This window comes from Oxyura jamaicensis, chromosome 3 (assembly GCF_011077185.1).
Source record: "Oxyura jamaicensis isolate SHBP4307 breed ruddy duck chromosome 3, BPBGC_Ojam_1.0, whole genome shotgun sequence".
Taxonomy (NCBI): Eukaryota; Metazoa; Chordata; class Aves; order Anseriformes; family Anatidae; genus Oxyura; species Oxyura jamaicensis.
Window position 1 is genome coordinate 105,379,298 of NC_048895.1, and position 21,866 is coordinate 105,401,163.

A 21,866-nucleotide genomic window follows, 5' to 3' on the forward strand; every position below is an offset into this window, starting at 1 on the left:
ACTTAATTTAATTAAGACAAGTCATAATCTTGCCTGGTCTTTATCTGCATGAAAGTTCTCTAAAAATGATAAACAATGAACCAAAAGGCCCCCAAAAGAAAAATATGGGCAGCCAACATTAAACAGTCCTTTCACTACCATACAAGACTGTTCAGATTCAAAAGGAAATTATGGTTAATGTTACTAACAGCAGCTATAAATCTAAGAGAATTAATATAGAGATGTCTTCATCCACGATAAGTGTAAAGAAAGCATGAAGAAAGGTTTGAGCTAATCCTAGTTGAAATAGTTTCAGTTACTTATTTGGTCACATTGTCCTTTCAATATTCAAAGATAAAGCAAAAGCACAAAAATTGTTGCTTCTAGAAACAGCTCAGTTCTCTGTGCTGTGTTTTATACACTGTTGAGCTAAGCCAGATAAACAAAACTGGCGTGCATTAAAAGGAGCATGGCCAGCAGGTCAAGGGAGGTGATCCTCCCCCTCTACTCTGCCCTGGTCAGGCCTCACCTGGAGTACTGTGTCCACTTCTGGGCTCCCCGGTACAAAAAAGACAGGGATCTCCTGGAAGGAGTGCAGCAGAGGGCCACAATGATACAGGGCCTGGAGCATCTTTCCTATGAGGACAGGATGAGAGACCTGGATCTGTTCAGCCTGGAGAAGAGGAGACTGAGGGGGAATCTTATCAATGTCTATAAATATCTGACGGGTGGGAGACAGAAGGATGTAGCTAACCTCTTCTCAGTGGTTTGTGGGGATAGGACAAGGAGCAACAGCTGCAAAATGGAGCCCAGGAAGTTCTGCACCGATATGCAAAAGAACTTCTTCGTGGTGAGGGTGACAGAGCACTGGAACAGGCTGCCTAGAGAGGCTGTGGAGTCTCCTTCTCTGGAGATATTCAAGGCCCATCTGGATGTCTACCTGGGCAGCCTGCTCTGAGGAACCTGCTTTGCAGGGGGGTTGGACCTGATGATCTTTCGAGGTCCCTTCCAACCCCTTCAGTTCTGTGATTCTGTGAAAAACAACACAGGTGCCCCTGCTTGATTTCTTCTTCCTTTTTTTCCTTTTCTTTTTTTTCCTTTGCTCCACCCCTTTCCCAGGTGATTGGTTGGGTGCAAGGTGGGCCTAATGGTATATAAGCCACAGGTGTCCCATCAGAGAGTATTTTCTGCCTGAGCTGCTTTTTGGGTGTGAGTGATTTGTTCTCCCTTCAGCCAGTTTCAGGGTTCTTCAGGTGGGTCAGAGTGTATGGGCTGATGTGTTTCCAAGTTGAGAGAGGTAAGCATGTCTTTTTGGGACAACAACTAGTAGGGTCTTTTACAGTAAAGCAAGCTATATAGTAGTAGGTGCCTTTACTGCATGCAGCTCTTCTTAAGGTGAGTAACTTTCAGAGCGTGCTTATGGATAGGAAGATGATGTCATGTTGTTTGCTTTGTGGTTCTAGGTCTTTTATGATTTTTGCAGAATTATGGGGCTTACTGTGAATGTGACCTTATGCCTTCACCTGTGTGTCAAATATTATCAAAGTTACAACCTTGGTGTTAAAGTGATGGAGCAGGGTTTAGGGGAAATGTATCATCTGAGTTCCCTGTGCCAGTGAGTATCTGAAAACAGCAGAAGTAGGCATGTAATGTATAGTCTTTTTCATGGTTAGGGACAGTTTCTTATACTTCTGGAGCTTTTTTCTGCTGTTTTGCTGGTAGTAGACTCCTTAGACCTTGTAGCCTTCTAGGTTTTAAGTGCTTGGAATCCTCTTAATAGGGGGATATTTACCAGAGGTTGCCAATTAACTTGTTTTTAGGATGTGGTGAGGTACACCTGTGTTTTTGGGTTATATTTTAATCTCTAGGTATATTAAGCCATTTCTGTAACTCTCCAGAGGATTCACAAAGAGCTTCAGTATGCACTGCAAGGGGCTTGACCACATAGGTGTAGTATTACCAAGAGACTGAGCAAGGTCACCTTTTTTATGAAGGCTAAGTCCGATTACCCCTGCTGGGGCTGGGCTGCCGTGCATTCATGTCCTGTTGGCACTTGTGGACCTGAGGGTTTTTTTCTGGCCATGGTCTCTGTGCTTGAGTCCTCTACAAGGAGCTGTACTGTTTGTGTGTCCATCATGGATATGACCTTATCTTTTTTTCCTTTTAGGAAGAAAATAATTTTATTTTACCCTAAGCACTGCTACAGGCTGGGAGATGAGTGGTTGGAAAGCTGCCTGGCAGAGAAGGACCTGGGGGTTTTGGTTGACAGTCGGCTGAATATGAGCCAGCAGTGTGCTCAGGTGGCCAAGAAGGCCAACAGCATCCTGGCTTGCATAAGAAACAGCGTGGCCAGCAGGTCCAGGGAAATGGTTGTCCCCCTGTACTCAGCTCTGGTGAGGCCGCACCGTGAGTACTGTGTTCAGATTTGGGTCCCTCGCTACAAGAAGGACATGGAGGTGCTCAAGCAAGCCCAGAGAAGGGCTATGAAGCTGGTGAGGGGTCTGGAGAACAAGTCTTACAAGGAGCAGCTGAGGGAGCTGGGATTGTTCAGCCTGGAAATGAGAAGGCTTGGAAATGACCTAAGTGCCTTCCCTTCACAGTAGAGGCAAGATATTCCCATAATTTTCTTCCTATCTTATAAACAGTTATCTATGGAAAGACTGCATTTCTTTTCTCAGGACAGCTTTACTAAGACTTTAGTAATGGTGATGACTTCTATAAACTTGAATATTGATTTACATCTTCCTTATTTATGCACATTTATTTATTCAAATTCCAATGGATTCATAATAGATGACTTCCTATTACAAAATCTGTATTAATACTTTTCATTTATCAGTGTGCCCTATAATATTGTAATAGCTTTGGCTAATTTATATGACAGCTTTCCCTGTCTACAGTAGTTTGTAGGTAACATTTTTAGAAATTGCCACCTTTTAAATCACTGGTTAATTTAAACAAGAATATACATACAATAGTCACCTAGTTTATACTTAGGTTCAGTACACCTCTTCTGATCTTTTTAGCTGTTTTCACATGTTGTATAATTTCTTTTACTGATATTTTAACTTGAGACAGGTCTCCAAGGTTTTTTTTGCATTTAAAAAAAAAAAAAAACAAAACACTATCATACAGTCTTCTTCCTCTCCTCCTCACTGAACATAAGTGTAAAAATTAATTTTTCTACCAGGGCTTTATCTTTTCAAAACACGATTTTTATAAATCAATGTTTTTGGATATAAGGACTCCATGGCTTCCCCTGACCCCAATGTGTTTTTAAAAGTATTTTTTATTAGTTCTGTCTTCTCCATAGTTTTATACAAATGTTTTTTGACTTGCCTTGCTAAGGTTTTCATTTCATTTAATCTGTTAGATTTTTTGGACTTATTCAATACAGCTTCAGTTTCCTGAAATATGCTTTTTAGCTTTAAAAATCTCTCTTGCCTTAGTGCTAGATCATAGACTACACCAAAAAAAACCACTAAGGTTTACCTCACCATTTAACTAGGTTTGAGGTATTTGTCTTCATTTCGAAGACATTTGCTATCATTTGTATCAATTTTTAATCTGTTGAAAAATACAGATAGGGTATTATCATACAGCAGTCTACATGTGACTTCTGGCCATGCCTTCTAATTCTTGTTTAACATGCTTTCCCTTTTTATGCATCTCTCCTTAAAATCAGGTATTATCACTGTGAGTGGATAACCTCTGTTCTGCTTTCTGGAACATACTCACATTTTTATACTCAGTAACTTCAATTTATACATGCTGTATTGTGTCCAGGACAGTTCTTCATCTCCCTCAGTTTTTCCAGCAGAATTTGTCTTTTCCTGCCCTCTGTGACTAGCACCCATGTTAATCATGAACAATTATTGTGAACTTAGGCAAACCAAGTTAATGCCAAAACACATTTTTTTTTCCCTCTGCAACACCGGGGTTTCTATCCCAGAGATGGAAATGATCAGCAATACCTTGAAGTTATCTTTGATCTTGCTGTTGCTCAGAGATCTTCCAGTTAGCTTTCAGAGTTCAGCTTGTGCTTTGTTAAAGTACTTTATTTCTGAACACTTTGAGATATGTCTTCTATAATCAACATATACCTTCCTTGTGTCATTTGGCATATGTGGAAATTCCACTTCCATACATGCCAGTTCTGTTCACGGGTGGAAAAGAACTGGATGCTCAGCATTGAGTATGGCATTGTGTCGGGGCTGAGAGGAGACATGAAAATGCATTGAATTATTGTACTTAAAAGCTGTCTACTGTGCATCTTAAGCATTATATTGGATTTTTTCTCATGTGAAAACTTATTTTGTTGTTTACTGTGTGTTCAGACTAAAACTCATTAAAATTTGGTGGAGAAAATTTAATTCATACTGCAATTAATTATGCATTTGGTCATTGTAAGGCATAATGTGACTGTCTCATGTCATATGGCTCTGTAGGAATTTAGTATATCCAGCTGGATTTTCCTGTAAAGATCCTGATAATGACTGTCACAAGGACAAAATGGAATCATAGGAAAAACTGCACTGGAAATGCTGTCACACAACTTTTAAATATGGTATAGAAATAAGTATACTGACCACTTAAGGTTACTCCTAATTTGTCTTTAAGGAGGATACAATGCTATGAATCATTTCTGAGACTAGACTGGTTTTCAGAAAGGATGAGTTTCAGGAAATGCAAACAAGTTTCTGCAAAGTAATTTCCATTCCAAACCCTATGCCAGTCAAGCTCATGACAGATGAAATGAGCCTGTGATTTTGCTTTTAGACTATTTGAAGATCAGATTCCCTTACAATTTCTAATTTTCCACTCATATTTTGCTTGTGATTACTTATGGTTCTGGTTTGTTTATTTTCTGTTAGTTTTCCTAGAACTAGTTTTCCTAGAACTAGGTTTCTTTTTTTCTGAAGAATGCTTTAATGGAATCATTTGAGTTCTGCTTTATTATTATTATATTTTATGTAGGGTCTTCCATGTCTCCATGACCTTTTAATGATAGCCTTAGAAAGTTGCCACATACTAGCATTTTAACTAGGATTTGCCAAAGACTTGTATTTTCCTCTGTTTTTGAAAAACATTATCTTGAATTGAGAAAATACAAAGGAAAATACAATATTTGGAGAATTAAATATTTTCTGTTCTTCAGCCTGTTTCATGCTGTAGACAATTGTCTCAAAAGCTGTTCAGTTCTCCAGGCAATTAACTATCTGGAAAATCAGGCTTCATAAGGGATCAAATACCTACAGAATTAGTCCCTTTCCAGTTTTACTAAAAGCTACAGTAGCTGGGAGCTGAACAACTGCAAAAGGCAATAACTGAGGATAGAGAAGCTCTGACAGATTTAACACATTAAGTGAAGTTGAATATCATTTGATTACATTCTACTATCTTTTTTCAGGTAAGATGTTTGTTTTGTTTGTCTTTTATGGTTAAAATTTTCAAAGGCTTCCACTTGAGTTGTTTCCTTTTTCCATCATTTTCTGTGAATTGAAGAGAATAACTTGACACAAATTTCTTAAGTTGTACACATGTGCAGTAATTGTTCAAATGTGTAATTGCTTGAAAGCATTAGCAACTACTTCTAATATTGCTTTATTGTGATATTTGATCAGTTTGTGCACAGCTGAAATAATCCAGTATTACTGCTCTATTAATTTTAATTTTAAATGTCTCACAACACTCTATTATCCACTTGCTTTGATTATGAGGTCAACAGTACAAATCTATCACATTTTTAATGCACTTAAGGGTTAGTTCATGTCCGTCTTTATTACCCACATTGTTTCTCTTAGGAATAGTTTACAGCTAGATTACAATGTACCACTGGTTCTTTTTTCAGCTATGTTTCAGTGACACATTCCATGTAGTAAGACTTCTCATTCAGCCAGCCTTCCTTTTAGAAATTTCCTTATGTTCATACATGCAATACATGCTGTACTAAATTTGGCTCCCATTACTCAAGATCACCCACCTGACAGTTTAACTCTCACTGGTTTTACATCCACCTATTAACTGTAGCCTATTCCTTTTTCTTTCTCTGCTGTGGAAGTAAAAGCAGATGCTGTATATTCTGATTAATTGTTTTCAGAATGGAATTAATCAATGTCAGAAACTCTTGCAGATCTGCTTTACAGTTCTGTACCAAGGTAGAATCACTATAGAATTTAGCAGAGCTTGAACTAACGTTTAAAACAGCAACTATATATTTAAATAAATTAGTTTGTTTCACTAGTCTCAGAACAGCACTTTGGCTTTTCAGTGTTTATTTCCAGGTGTAAAAGGAGCTACAACATTTTTGAGGAAATTAATCTCCAAAAATTCAACTTGAATTTCTAGTTACCTCTAAGTCTGTAATTACTACCACAAGGAGCAGGGAAAAAGATACAGGAGATAATTTGCTGACAGATTCAAAGCATATCTTAAAACATTTAAAAGCAAGGACTATTCAACCACCCTTGTATAATAATACCAAGTATTATGTCTAATTAGGTTCCTAAAGACTTGCTGATCATACTTCCACAGTCTGATTCCCCTTTTTCCACCCTCTGTGTTGATTACACATTTATTTATATTCATTTTCTATTTTTTAAAGGTACAAACTTATCACCACCACCTGAATTTAGTGTTCTCATTTCACTTTACAATCATTGCTTTATTCTGGTATCTGTCTTATTTTCTTCATTACTTTTTACCTTCTGTGAATGCAGTTTGTGTGGTTTTAACTGCTCAGACAAAGCTCACCATTCAATTTTTCTTATTCCTCTTGCTCAGCACCACCTGCTTATTCTTATGATATTCTAGTGATCAGAAAGATGGCAGATTGACAGCCTTGGATGCAGAAGTCTTATTTGTATGGTTACAATATCTAAGCAACCCGGAGCAGTAAAAGATTTTATCAAGGTACCTCAGCTTTCCTGGAAAGGCCACTGATCTGGTATTTAGTCAAAGTTCTCACTTCTAAATCTTCTCAGGAGCTTGCAAGTTGTGAAGAGTTTTTTTTTTTTTTTTTTTTAATGGATCATTGCCTACTGGACTTAGATAAATTGGTAATTTCTGCTTTAGGAACACACAAGTTCTCTCATAGGCCAGAAAACATCTATCAATTGCCTGGTTACAACTCCTGCATTCTATTATCAGTTCACAGTACCTGTTCACCCTCCACAGAAATAATCAAGAACATTGTAGTATTTGTTCTAATCTAGCTCTTGTGAGATGGGGAAATAATTCCATTCCTGTTTAAGTGACATGAACATAGGGTAAAAGATTAAAAATGAGATTCTCTATGGTATTTAGACACCTGAGTTTATGCAGCTAAATACATTTATTTGATCTGTGTTTAAAAGATTTGCTCCAGTCCACATGGACAGTCTATCTAAAAGCACAAGGTGTTTTAAGCCAGCTAAACCCACCACTCTAATGACTTAAGTATTTATTGTTCTTTATTGAGATCCAAGCAACTGAATATAAAGATAGATTTTGTACCTTCAAGTAAAGATGGAAACATAGAAACAATCTACCTCAGGAGCCATTTTATCAAACCATTGTTTTGTTTGAATTAAGAGTTTGAAGTATTTGGTTAAGTGCTCTGAAGTTGTCACAACTTAAGACATTTTTAGTTGCCATAGTTTCCCACCTTCGAAAATCACTATTGATATCATTTTGTATCTTTTTATACTTGGATGATGGAGGAGTAATGTAAATTTTAACACTAGCCCCATGCTATTCCATGTCCAGTGGCTTATCAGAGACTGATTTAAAAAAAAGGGCAGAAGAACCATGCAGTCCATTCACAAAGAGTGTCTGATAATATCCATTTAACATTATATTGTCAAAGCACAGATCACTCAGCTACAAATAATTGTCAACTGTTCAGATGACTAGATTAGTCTATCAATGTCCTGGACACTTTAAATTGACAGAAAGGATCAAAACACAGATAAGAAAACAAGTTCTAAAAGGAATTTGTTCCTTTCATTTACTCTGATACAAAGTCTAAACTGAGAGCTAAACTCCTGGCTGGTCAGGATAGCCCATTGGTACACATCTTGTTCTCAAGCTCACTTTGTATGGAAAAAAGTGAAAGAATAACAATACTTATCTAGATGAATCACATAACATTGCTGTTTCAGATCTAAAATTACATGGATGGGGGCACTTCTGAATCATAACCTTTTCATTTAAGGCTCATCTCTGTTACCATAACATAAGGTGTTTGTTACAGACCACAGCCACTAATTGGTTTTGTTTAGAACACCTATAATCAAAGACCACAGCCACTAATCAGTCTTGTTTAGAACACCTATAATCAACCTTCTCATTAGAAACTAATAGCCCTTGGTTAAATTAAAAGACAGTCAACCAGCTGAGATGATGCTAATTAACAGATCACCTTTCAGTTTGGGAAGATAAGTTGTCTTGCTGATATATTATGGTATTAAACAAGTTCTGAGATTCACATATGTGACATGCTTCTTTCTTAGTTAATAAAGTGTTATGATTGTTTTACCTGTTCTAGTACTTAAATTATGTGAAAACTGCAGACTTGATAGAGTATACTTGTAGAAGAGATAAAGTATGTTCTATCTATGCCTATATTCACTGCTTGTTACTGTAATGCCTAAAGGCTCATAAATTTCATCCTTCTGGTGTGAATATTAGTAACTATTGTGCACAAAGTATGGTGTGCTGCTTTCTGACATGTTATGGGATCTAAGCATCAACAAATGTTGACATTTGAGTCAAAGTCCCAGACAGAATATATTCTGAAAAAAAATATGGAGTCATTCACTTTTCTTTAGAATTGGCTGTTTATCAAAAAAGACAAGTTTTAACAGAAAGAAGATCAAATTTTAAATTTGATTCAGCAATTCAACCTTCAAGACAGCAATTTGAAATGGCATTTTTTTAGATGTTGCATTAGTTTTCAGTTAAGTAATTTAAGTTTATTGGTCATGTTTAATAATCATTAACATAAGTCTTCCAGAAGGATACTATCCTTTTTAACTATCTAAGTCACCATATTTCAACCATTTTATAGTACAAGTTCAAAGCTAGAAGACTTGGTATAGCTGTTTCCATGTAAGTATCTATTAGAAAAATTAAGAAATCATCAGTTATCACCAGGCCCATTTTCATAAATTGTGTTGCATATCCAAAGCTCCACATGTGATATTGTTCCTTGATCTTGCATTTGTCATAAGTTTAAAAATACATGATATGGAGACTTTCAAGGGGTGCAAAATAGATACAGGATTAAAAGATGTATCTGTGCATTCATAGGTGAGATATAACAATGTGATAATAGAATTTTCCTAAAGACTAGAAATTGCTTTCCTAGGAAGGAGGAGCATCATTGTCATTTCAAATTTGCTCTGGGTTTCTGTCCTGGTTTCAGTAAGGACAGTTAGCACCCTACCAGCTACTAGGAGGAAAAATAACTGTCCTTACTGAAACCAGGACAGTTTCTCACCTCAATATTCTGTCCCCTTTGAAGCAATTTTGCAAGCCTACACCAGAGAGATAATGGTTCAAAGTCTAATTTCTAGTGACTCCACAAGACTGAACCTTAACCAAGATAACAGACAGAATTGATAGCATGCCAGGACCCAGATGGTTGTACCTGGAGAGGGTACATCTATCTGCCAAATTATTTAAATCCCCAGGTGTTTTTTTTTTGTATCCTGATCCCTATAATAATCACATTGCTAATATATTCATTTGCTCTCAAATGAAACTAGAATAGAGATAGCTTACTCCATGCACCACTGTCTAAAGTCATTATTGACAAGAGCGGAAGTATGCATGTTTTCATTCTACATTGTCAACAACACAACATACAATTCACTTTACCACCAAAAAAACTTGCCATGCCTTTCCAGGGAACTCAGCATCAAAGGGTATAGAAATACTGCTTTGAATTGTGGCACATCTTCATGTTATACTAAACTGAACAGGAAACACTTTTTTTTTTTTTTCTCCCTGAGATCCACTCTCTGAAGTAGCAATCACAGCAATGTAATTGCTATGCGGGCAAACCCTTTCTGCCTAGATAAGGCTGACTCTGAGCAATGTGGTCACAAGCCACTCTGTATCTGGCGGTGCAAAGATACTATCTAGGGATAATTTCTGAGGGCAAGAATGCCTTTAGCCATGGAGACATAACCAGTGACTGATGTGAGAATGAGATTTTAGGTAGGGACTTCTCTCTATCTAACAAATCATCTTTTTATCAAGACACACCATGGAAAGAGCTGCAATGATCAAAATATTCAACAAAACCCTAAGTGGGTTTTGTTCATGTTATTGAGCATACTGGCTACCTTTCCCTTTTGGCTGCATTTCCTATTCCTTCAAAAAAACAAGTACTTGTTTTTCTCTCTCTGGGGATTCCTGAAGGCTTGCAAGTAAGAAAGAACCACTTTAAACTGAAGACTTCTTATGCTGATAAATTGAGCTAGAAGGAAGAGAATATCTGTGAATTAGAAAAAGAAAAGGGGGAGTTAGGCTGCAGTTTTATTCACTTCAGAAAAAGACTCTCTTGCTGCACCCTCTCCTTGTTGATGCCACTAAGAAGAAGGGGGGGGGGGGCGGGGGCGGGCTATGGTTTTGAGACATCTTTGCAATTTTTTTTTTGCTGATGTATTTTTGGTTTTCTTCAATAACTGTTCATTGTAACTGCAGTGCAAGATAGCAGTGACTGTGATGGCAGGATCCAGACTCTCAGGCAAGTGCCCTTACTTCTAGGTGAGAATCATGCTCTTTTTATTGGTTCTCCTTCATGCTTATAACTTACTTGCTTTGTTGCAAGGTGGTCCAGACTCAGTAGGAAGTGCTGCAGTAAAAGGGTCTATGGTTCTAACATGGTCCGAAGAAATAAAAACTCAGGGATCAGTCTCTCCCTGAGTGCATTTCCCAAGTGAAGGTAGCCTGCAGCACAGCTCTCCTTGGGCTAGCTCTCCACCAACTAGGCTAAGTCTAAAAAGGTAGATAACATCTTCAGCACCTGCTGTCATGGAAAAGAGCATCAAACTAATTTGATACCTATTCCCAGAAAGAGGGTTTACTCTCTGGCTCCTGAGTGAACAGCAGTATTATTTTTTCAGTGTTATTCAGAGTAGAGACAGACCTGTGACAGAGTCCTGGAAAGGTAATGGTTGTCTCCAGTAATACTCCTGCACAGCATGCTAGCTTTCTAAAACACCTTCAGAAAGCACATCTCACTATCAACTGAACAAAGAGTTTACCTACCTATCTGAATAAGTATAGATTGCCCTGCCAGTGTGACTGTCTTAACAGGCAACATGAATCTCTTTTTAGAAACAAAAGCTTACAGAATATCCATATTAGTTCAAATATGGTTAAAATTACACTATATGAATATCAAGAAAAACTAACAGATCTAACTAGAACATTCATTAGGTAACTTTTCCCTCACAATTCTCCATGCTAGGGCCTGAAGCTTCCAAGTATTTGACTGCCTGGGCGCAGGGTCAGTTTCAATAGTAAAGCTGTGCATCCTTGAATGAGAGCTGTGTGAAAAAACTGCTTTGACAAGCAAGGATCTGTCCTCTTCAGCAAGAGCTGCACTGAAGTCCAAGCTCTTGCCTTTCTTTCTGCTATCATGCCCATGTCTGGCTGTGCACTTTGCCGATCTGGACCAGACCCTGACCCTTGGCTTCCTGGCTTGACCTCAAGAATGCCTTGTCAGTATGGATGGACTTGCCTCATTTGCTTCACCACAGCTCTTGTCTTCTAGTTGATCTTCCCTTACTGAGTAGCTGTCGCACACTGACACTTCATTCTCCATTCCTAACAGTACAAGCCAGGTCATGCTATTAAAACTGCTGTCAGTCACACAATTTTGTGCAGCACATTGGACCTGAAGCTAATAATGGAGCTCAAGAAAGTCTTTAGCACATTACCAACCTTCTTAGCACAGTGAACCATAACAACATTGTTCCCTCTAATCTCCTTCTGTCACCACCTGAATACTTCAGTCTGGTTTTCAACAGTCTGTGTTGGGAAATTCCAGGTATCCCAGCAACCACATTCTCATCTTTCTATGACACAGTAACTTTATTTGCTTTGTAATATAACAGATGCCCAAACATTGAACCAAAGATCCATTTTAGTGGAGGAATTGAAATGAACAATCTGAGGCAAGTCTGCTGTCCCCAAAAAGTCAAGCTGGAATACTGACATGGTGCAAAGTTATGCACAAGGCTTAAGCACCTTTTGAACAAAATAGGGAGGATTTAGTGTTCGTACTCTAGTTTGTTCAGGTGTGGAATGAGCTGACAATCTAAAATCTGACAGCTCTTAGAGTGCTCTACCTCCTTTTTAAAGGTTCTGTTACATTACTCAAATGGCAACAGAAGGGCAAATTGTCAGAAGCAAAGAAGGGAAAAGGACAAAATCTGTTAAACAGACCTAGCTGTTAAATAGCTACTACAACAACAGAAATTGTAAAATAGGAAATTGATTAAAAAAAAAAAAAAAAAAATCTCTATTGACTGATATTGCTTTCAACCACTAACACTTTGCAGGAGCAGAGAGATTTGGCCTGCTTTTCATGGGATCCCTGTAGAACTAGTAGGTGTACTGCATCCCACCAAGAGGTCAGTTTCTAAGGTGAGCAAGTTGCAAGAATGGAACAAATAAAAACGTGACATGCAGTTCCTAACTTCAAAACTTTTTTATAGTTAAAATGTTCTCTTTCAATGCAGGAAATAATAGCTTCTCATTTATTTTCTACATTATCCTGTAGAAAACTAAAGAAAATAAGTACAGCATATCACTCAGGTAAATTTGTGTTTGTGTTAGTACTTAGCCTAAGACTCATATTACAGTAAATCTGCATTCGGAATTTCATTAATACTAAAAATAAGACCATAAATTGGAACAGTAAAAAAAAATGGTTACAGGCCCTCTAAGAAATTAAACACTTTAATTGCAGTGCCTTCTGGACACTTAGGCATGTGAACAACATGCGTAATACTGGACTCCCCCAGTCAGCCTAGTCATACCCTTAGGAAACTGCAACATTTTGCAAGGGAACAATCTTGTCTCTGACCTCTTTCAAGACAACTGTTAATTGACACTGATTTCCTTTCTGAAACATTAAAATAACCTTTGCACAACTACACAAATTTATCAAGTCCTGCATAAAGAAAGGGTTGTTAGACATAGGAATAGGCTGCCCAGGGAAGTGGTTGAGTCACCATCCCTCAATGTCTTTAAAAGACGTTTAGATTTAGAACTTAGCGATATCGTTTAGTGGAGGACTTTTTGGTGTTAGGTCAGGGACTAGATGATCTTGGAGGCCTCTTCCAACCTAGATGATTCTGTGATCTTTAGACGGCTGATTTATCATGTATCCATGACTTGTAGGCCTGCAGTGCTGAGCTGTGACAGCTCAGTTCTGTATATCCTCCTGTGAGATCAGCACCAGTGGGTTGAGACAAGGATGGTTTAGTAAGAAAGAAAAATTAATTAATTAAAAAAAAAAGAGAGAGAGAAGCAAACTGAAAGAAAAAAATAATAATAAAAATAAAGTAAGAACGCACAATGCAATTGACTGCACAGACAGTCCTCAAGAAACATCCCACCCTCTCAGCTGGCCAGCTACCACAGGTTTTTTTTTTTTGTTTTTTTTTGCTGAACATGATGTCACATGGTATGGGGCATCCCTTTGGTCAGCCTGGGCCACCTGTCCTGGCTCTGTCCCCTCCCAGCTTCTCATGACATCCCCAGCTTCCTTGCTAGCAGGGCAGAAAAAGGAGCAGGAAAGGCCCTGGCTCTGTAAGAACTGCTTTGCAGCAACTAAAATATAGGTGTGTTATCAGCATTATTCTCATCCTAAATCCAAAGCACAGCTACTTACCAGCTACTAGGAAGAAAATTAACTCTGTCCCAGCTGAAAATAGGACAAGCTTTAAGAGCTAAGCTGCTTTGCCATTTCACTCTTTTGACTGTAGTCAGCTCATTCTAATAAAGGGCAGTATTATATCTATTAGCTTCTTGTCATTTGGGCGCTATAAGGCAAAATATTAATCATATCCCCAACACTGAGGGCACTAAATCTGCAGGTAAAAGGAATATTATGTAGGACAGTCTTTAAATATCACAAAAGAAAAGTGAAACTGAAAATATTTTCCATTATGATTTTAAGAGATCCAGTTTCACACAGGTGAAGTATAGGGGGGGGAAATCAACAAGTTGGAGGGGATTTGGGAATAGATTGGTAAGTGACCATGTCTGTATTACCCACAGAGCTGAAAGAGATCCATCTGAAACAGAGTATGTCATTTAGGAGTCAGAACATAGTGGGGTCAAAGGTACTGACACACTTCAGAGAATGCTTAATAGATATATTCATTAGAATAATAGACTCATTAAGGCAAGAAAAGGCTTTAAAGATCATCTGGTCCAACCAACCCCCTATCACCACTATCACCCAGTAAACCATGTCCCTAAGTACAACATCCAACCTTTCCTTAAACACCCAAAAGTGATGGTGACTCCACCACCACCCTGGGCAACCCGTCCCAATGTCTGATTACTCTTTCTGAGAAGAAATGTCTCCTCATTTCCAACCTAACCCCCACCTGGTACAACTTGAGGACATTCCCTTTAGTCCTATCACTAGTTACCTGTGAGAAGAGGCCAACCCCCAGCTCCCCACACCTTCCTTTCAGGTAGCTGTAGAGAGCAATAAGGTCTCCCCTAAGCCTCCTCTTCTCCAGACTAAACAACCCCAGTTCCCTCAGCTGCTCCTCATAGGACTTGCGTTCTAGGCCCTTCATCAGCTTTGTAGCCCTTCTCTGGGCACACTTCAGGGCCTCAATGTCCTTCTTGCACTGAGGGGCCCAAAACTGAATGCAGTCACAACTGAGGATTCCTTCTTTAAAGGATTCAAATATCACCATGCATACTCTGCAAACCACAGCAGAAATCTGGGAATAGGAATTAGTGCCACGACCCCAGACTGGCCAGACCTGGAGAGCTAACCCTATTTCTTCTATAATACAAGCACGTCATCAGGCTCTGCAGCTTATCATTGTACCATATATCTGTATCATGGTGCATAATATTTTGTTAGAATAGCCTTACACACTAGAACAGCAGTACCCTTCATGTAGGAAGAGTAGGACTGTGAGGTTAGACTGTAGGGTAATACTAAACAAGAGATTATCAGAGATCTTCCTCCTTCCAGCTGCATCTTTTTAAGGGAGGTACCTCCCACAAGTTGGCCTTTCACACATCCTTCAGTGGATTTCTGCATTTTTATAAACTACAGATAACTCTCACTAGTTTCTTAGGAATTATTTGTATTTCAGTCATTTACAAGGCTTTCTGTAGCCCTGCTTTCTTGATGCCAGCCTTTTTCCTCTGCAAGGTATTTGCCAGTTTCTAGCAGTGCTGACAGTTCACTATTTCTTTTCCCTCTCCTACTTCTTGCCCATATTTTCCAGCTTTCTTTGTCCAGTTACTTTGCAGGAAAGCACAGTTTCCAGCTTCCTCCATATGGCTTTACCTGGCCCTGATCCCAGGACAGGCAAACCAACAGCCTTCCATCCTACTGGGTGCAATATATAGTATTTACACAGTCACCTGTGAAATCAAATCATATGGTTCAGCCACTCACTACAGCTTGCCAAAGGCAGGAAGATGTCACAAAGCCTGTAGAAAAGCTAGAAAGCCTGTAGAAAGGTCACAAAGGCTTGTAGAAAGTTTCAACAGCAATGATTAGAAAGGAAAACCTCTGTCAAAGGACAACCCCTGTTAAATATGTTGTACAGCACATGCACTGTCATCTTGCGTGAATACAGTTACAGCATCAGTATAGTGGAAAATAGCTAAGCAGAATCTGAACACACATGACAGACTCTTAATTAAAATTGATATAGTTAAAACTATATTACTGGAGTTACCCCAAGCATTCACCTACAACACTGCTATCATTCAGATTCCTAGGATAAGCAGATCAATTTAATTGTAGCCACTAGTTTTAACACCACTACGTTATGTGCAGTTTCACCCTGCCTATATCTGGCCTACATATCTCACTGGCTAGCCATTCTTTGCACACAAGATTTGTTCAGTGACTCCCCACCTCCCCAATTTGGAGATAGTGTCTCACATTTTAGGCCGCAACATGATCTTTCTCCCACACCACAGGATCCCAAGTGACAGCCGGTGTCAGAGAGATGACAGAAAAACGTACTACACTTAGGAAATGTGACACTTTGACGGTCCAGCATTAAAAGGAAATACTTTAGAATCCCTGTTCTCCAACTACCACGTCTAGAGAACATGCTCATGTCTCTTAATAAGTTTTTCCTTATCACATGGCCCAGGATATGGGGCGGATGGGACTTTAGATCATGGAGAAATTGACTGATTTATGCTTTACCTCATTTTTTTGTTTTGTTTTGTTTTTTTGTTTGTTTGTTTGTTTTTGACAGCAGCAGCCTTTAAAATAAACTGTGAATGGGTAGATTAGACTCTACGGAGAGCCTGCATAGCTCTATGAATTCTATACTGGGTACAGAAATGACTGTATCCAAATAAATGTTAATGGCTATTTATACTACCTATTCACAGAGGAAATATAATTTTTCTGACTAGTCTGGAATACTTTTGGTGATTCAAAGCTTAAAATTAATAGATTTGATTATATATATACACATATGTTTAACAAAGTGAAAAAAATAATGGTCAAGCAGGAAAGTTTATCCTTCTTCAATAGCCTTTTAATACATTCACTGTGTTAAGCTTACAGTTAACTTCATGAACACAGATCTTGATCAAATGCAGACAATTCACTTTGAATACTGAGGAGTTACATAAAATGTTAAATTATATTTTCCCACTTTCTATTATGGACTATAATACCCTTTTCCTTAAAATACTTTTAAAATAAAGTAGACACAAAATAAAAGGTAATTTTAAATGTTGATTTACTGCACTGTGTAGATTAGTTTTCTCCCTGAGAAGGCAGACCACTGCAGTAAAGACAAATTAATACTTACACACATTTAAGACATTGCCCCCAGCTTCATCACTGTTCAGAACTCTGAACTTCAAACTAAGTCCCCAGTGCTGGAGCTTCAATAACTCCTCCTCTTCAGTGCCATAATCTGTGATAGCAAATGGGCTTTTTTAATGAATGAAATCATGCAGGTCATTGGTTTATAATTTCAATAAATAATATTAAAGTTTAATTAAAGATTGATGTGGCAAAAGAAGCCTTTTTGTTGTAGCAGTGAATGCATGATTTCAATGAATAGCACAGTCATGTAGCATATTCATCTTTTAGCAACATTCCCATTTTATCTCTCCTGGAACTGTTTTTATATCTTTTTCTCTGAGGGCATTTGTTGCCCTCACTTTTGTTAATGGTGATTCAAATCTATGGATTTTTCCCTACATAACTTTCATTGGATGATAATATTGGTTTTATTTGCTTGTTGTTTTTTTGTTGTTGTTTGGTTTTGTTGTCAGAATATTTGGCATCAATTTCAAAGTAAAGAAAATTATCTGATTATCTATTAATTATCGAAACATTCAGGTCATACCTATTTTGAATTAGTCTTATAAGTAATATGACTTTTTTTTTTATATATATATAAATGCACTGTCAATGCCTATCTTGTCATTTGTCAACATCTTTATACTGCTTTTTTAGGGTTACAGTCTAGAATTCACAAAGCTGGAATTTTTGCTTTAAGCATTTATCTCAATACAGATTGTCAGAAATGATCTAAGAACAGAGTTTACCTCTGAATGCTTATCAAGAATCAGGCTCATTTTTCCATTGTCCTTTCTCCCTGTGATCCATGTGGTGTGGATCTCAAACTCCTCTGCTGCTTCTCAACACCTTATGTGATGTAACCTCACTTATAAAGCACGTGACAGGGGGAAGAGCTAAAAAAAAAAATAAGATAATTTGCCACTTTCAGTGCAAATAAATAACTAAAAAGGAAGAGATACTTGGGTAGAGGAAGAGGTAAGAAGTGGTATCTTAGTCTTTCAGTTTCAGACTGTCAAACTGCCTTAGTCATTTGTGATCTCATGTAAAAGACTCCTTTCTTTCCCTTCCCCTTCCCTGCCATGAGAGCACTGTCAGCCTTAGGGTATGTGTAGGTCTGTGAATACCAATTTTTATGTCAGCATAATATCTGCAGTATACAATTGTACTAGAAAACTCTTCTGCACAAGTGAAATCTGAACATATTCTATTGTTAACATTTCATCAGCACTCACTATTCTATTCAAGGATTCAATTTTTCTAATTGTCCTGGGATGTGCTTACCGAAGTGAAAACACTTTTTATTTATTTATTTTTCCCCCAAAAGCCTCCAATTTCTGAAAGAATAGTTATTTTGGCTTTAGCATCAAATCAACTTCAAGAAATTTCCATCCTCTTCATTTCCTTATCTTATCATTTCTGTACCACTGATGTGATTTAACACTTCTTCAGGTCTTCTACCACCTCAGCAGTTTGTCTGCTGTTCTGGTGAGCTAGAAGACTATAACAATCTAGACCTCTGAAAGAAAGGGTCATTTTTAATTCAGGGCATTTCTGTCATCTGCTACTACAGACTTGTAAACTATTGTCTCAGCATAACAGGGAAGACAGAGGATTGTGGCACTGGAGAATTTCCTATGGATTATTTCACCCCCAAAGTCAACACATTATGTAAACCCCAAGGGTAAATATAATCTAACTTAGATATGCCTAAGGTAGGGCTGAGATTAAAACTTGTAAAATGTAAATATCTTGTAATAAATATTTGCAAAGTTTAATATTACAAAATATTTACAAAATATTACAAAAATTGTAATATTGTAAATATTACAAAAAATATTGTGAAATGTATATATCTTCATATATATATATAATGTATATATCTTCATGTATATATCAATATCTACGTGGATACTAGGTGTATAAACTCTGAGGCAGTTAATAGAGGGAAAGTTGATACATGCACACAGTGATTTAGATGGCTGAGTAGCTCACATCCAGGGAACTATGAGATATCCAGAACATCTGCATGGCAGATATGCCACAAGATCATACTGGAAAAATGGTGACCTCTGAACAAGCACCTGAAAAACAAAAGAGACACCGTAAGGAGCCTCAAATGGTGTGAGGTACCTATGTTTAAGCAACTGAAGTGGACTCTAGGAGACAACCTTAGTGTGAACTACATTGGTGTCCAGCTCCACTGTGTCAACTAGCTCTCCATTGGCTAAACATGTACTTAGACTGCTACCATGTATGTGGAGACATATGCTACAGACATACATTTAAGTTCCTTAATCTCAACCTGAATCCCAATTCTAAAATTTTATGTCCACACAGTAGATGTTAGATTTCCACATACTGATATCTCATATTATTTGAGACATCCTATGATGTGCAATCTACCTGGGATCAGCAGACATGATATATGGCCAGTGGCAGACTGATGTGTTCCAGAGATGCCAGACATGATATTCAAATAGCATTATATGTCAATGTTCAGAAGCAAGGCCTAAGCCCTGAATTGGTAGACACTGCTCATATGTTCATAGATATTTCTCTTACAGCGTTGCCAGTGTACACAATTTTCCACCCCATGTCACCTTTTAGTTCTGTCAGAAGCTTTCATCATAGACTTCCTTGCTGAAATGGACCTTTAGGCAAGATACGATCTTTCTCTGAACTGGTTCCTTCGTAACTTTAAAATCACTTACCTTGAAAGAAATGATGTGATGATACAAGGAGGCACTCAGCAACTGGATGAGGAAGAGAAACAAACAGACACAGCAGAAACTTAAGCCATTATCACACCAGGAAAAAAAAAAAAAAAAAAAAAAGGAAACATGAAATTTCAGAGAATCATAGAATGGTTTTCGTTGGAAGGAACCTTAAAGATCATCTAATTCCAACCCCCCTGCCATGGGCAGGGACACCTCCCAACAGACCAGATTTCTCAAAGCCCCATCTAACATGGCCTTGAACACTTCCAGGGATGGGACATCCACAGCTTCTCTGGGCAACCAGTTTCAGTGCCTCATCTCCTTCTTATTAAAGAATTACTTCCTAATATCTAATCTAAATCTACCCTTTTTTTTTTTTTTTTTAGTTTAAAACCATTACTCCTTGTCCTATCACTACATTCCCTGACAGAGTCCCTCCCCAGGTTTCCTGTAGGCCCCCTTTATGTATTTGAAGGCCACTATAAGGTCTCCCTGGGTCCTTCTCTTCTCCAGGCTGAACAACCCAAACTCCCATAGCCTGTCTTCATAGCAGAGGTGCTCCAGCCCTCTGATCGTCCTTACAACCTTCCTCTGGATTCATTCTAATATGTCCCTGTCCTTCTTGTGCTGGGAACCCCAGAGTTGAACACAATACTCCAGGTGGTGTCTTATGAGAGCAGAGTAGAGAGGGGAAGTAAATTTGGAAGGGAATATGGATGGGAGGTCTCACTCAACAAGATTTCTGAAGAAGCATGGATGTGGCTGCCTCTCTTTTGCACTTCTTCCTGGACCTTAGTCATTCTCATCCTTCCCAATTCTTTAGGGAAGGTCTTCATATCAATCTCTCATCCCCTGGGTGCTTACAGGTCATGACTCTCCACTTCTTCCTTCTATTCCAGTCCCTCCTTCTATTTTCTTTGAATTTATTATAGGATCGAATTCATGCACCAAAGAACTAAAAAGAAAATCATTTGGTTAGGGACGTCCTGGTATCTCTTAGGTCCAGATGTAAGCTGAATGGATGAGATCAGATGTGTATGTACTATGCAGTGGAGCGTGACAGATCTGTTCAAGATGGAATGATGAGCATTGTATGGACAGTAGTTTGGGTCTGAAAAACAGTCTGAATTAAAAATTACAGTTCTGCACCCAAGATAATGGCTTCATATTTCAGGCTTATTTAAAGGTAACCTGGAAATGATGTCCTGCAGTGCCGAGTTGCCCATAAATTCCTAGGAGCGTGGCACACACAAAAATAGCATAAACAGAGCTTTGTCTCACAGAATAACTGAAACACTTGAAATTTTAATGCATCAGCCCCTCAAAACATCACTGACCACAGCTATGACTATGTTTTCCTCCATCTCTTTCCTCCAAAGCTTTTATTGCTGAAGATACAGCATTTGTCTTCATGCACGTATTCCAGCATTTCTATTTTATTTAGAACACAGGTATGTTTTTTCACAATGCTTCTACCTTTCTCACCTCTGAAGTCACTTTGGTAAAGCCTGAAAAGTGGGAAATAAAACCAAGCGTACTTAGTCCTACCCAAACCAAAGTGCAAACCACTTGCTGTTTCTCTGTAGACACATCTCATCTTTTCTATCGAACTTCATTTGTGTTTTTAAATCTTGAGGAAATGGTTTGAGTGGGCTTTGAAACAGTTCTCAAGGGAACAGGGAGGAAAGGGTGTCTTTGGACAGAAAAACACTATTGAAGAAACCTTCACAGAGAATAGACAGAAAAGCCTGCAGTTCTTTGGACAAAAGTACTCATCACACATTTATGTTATAAATCGACATTCTCTCTGACACTGCCCGCTACCACTTCCTACTGACATCAACAATCTCTATTGTGTGCAGTCTGATAAGGTCCTAATCCTTTTGCTTGAGAAGCATCTTTGGACACTTATTACTCCAAGAAGTTATGTGTTGGCTTTGCTGGTTCTTAGAGAGATTCAGTAAAGTGCACTGTGTAGTAAGACTCCTAGGAGGAAACCTGGTGTGCATATCACACTTGAAAGCATATTGCTATAAACACAGTTTGTTTTTATGCACTTTGTAAGAAAGTATGCTATAAAATCTTGCATTAGTTGAGGCAGCACAGGTAAAATATGAGGGAGA

The 21,866-nt window shown here is 38.2% G+C and overlaps 1 long non-coding RNA gene across 1 annotated transcript; it reads left to right on the forward strand.

The window, feature by feature from the left end:
- The first annotated feature begins 814 nt into the window (after window positions 1-814).
- LOC118164441 lies at window positions 815-13,293 on the forward strand. Its single transcript, XR_004749503.1, has 3 exons — window positions 815-826; window positions 4,635-4,638; window positions 13,161-13,293. It is a non-coding gene; the product is annotated as an uncharacterized LOC118164441 (long non-coding RNA).
- Window positions 13,294-21,866: the final 8,573 nt, after the last annotated feature.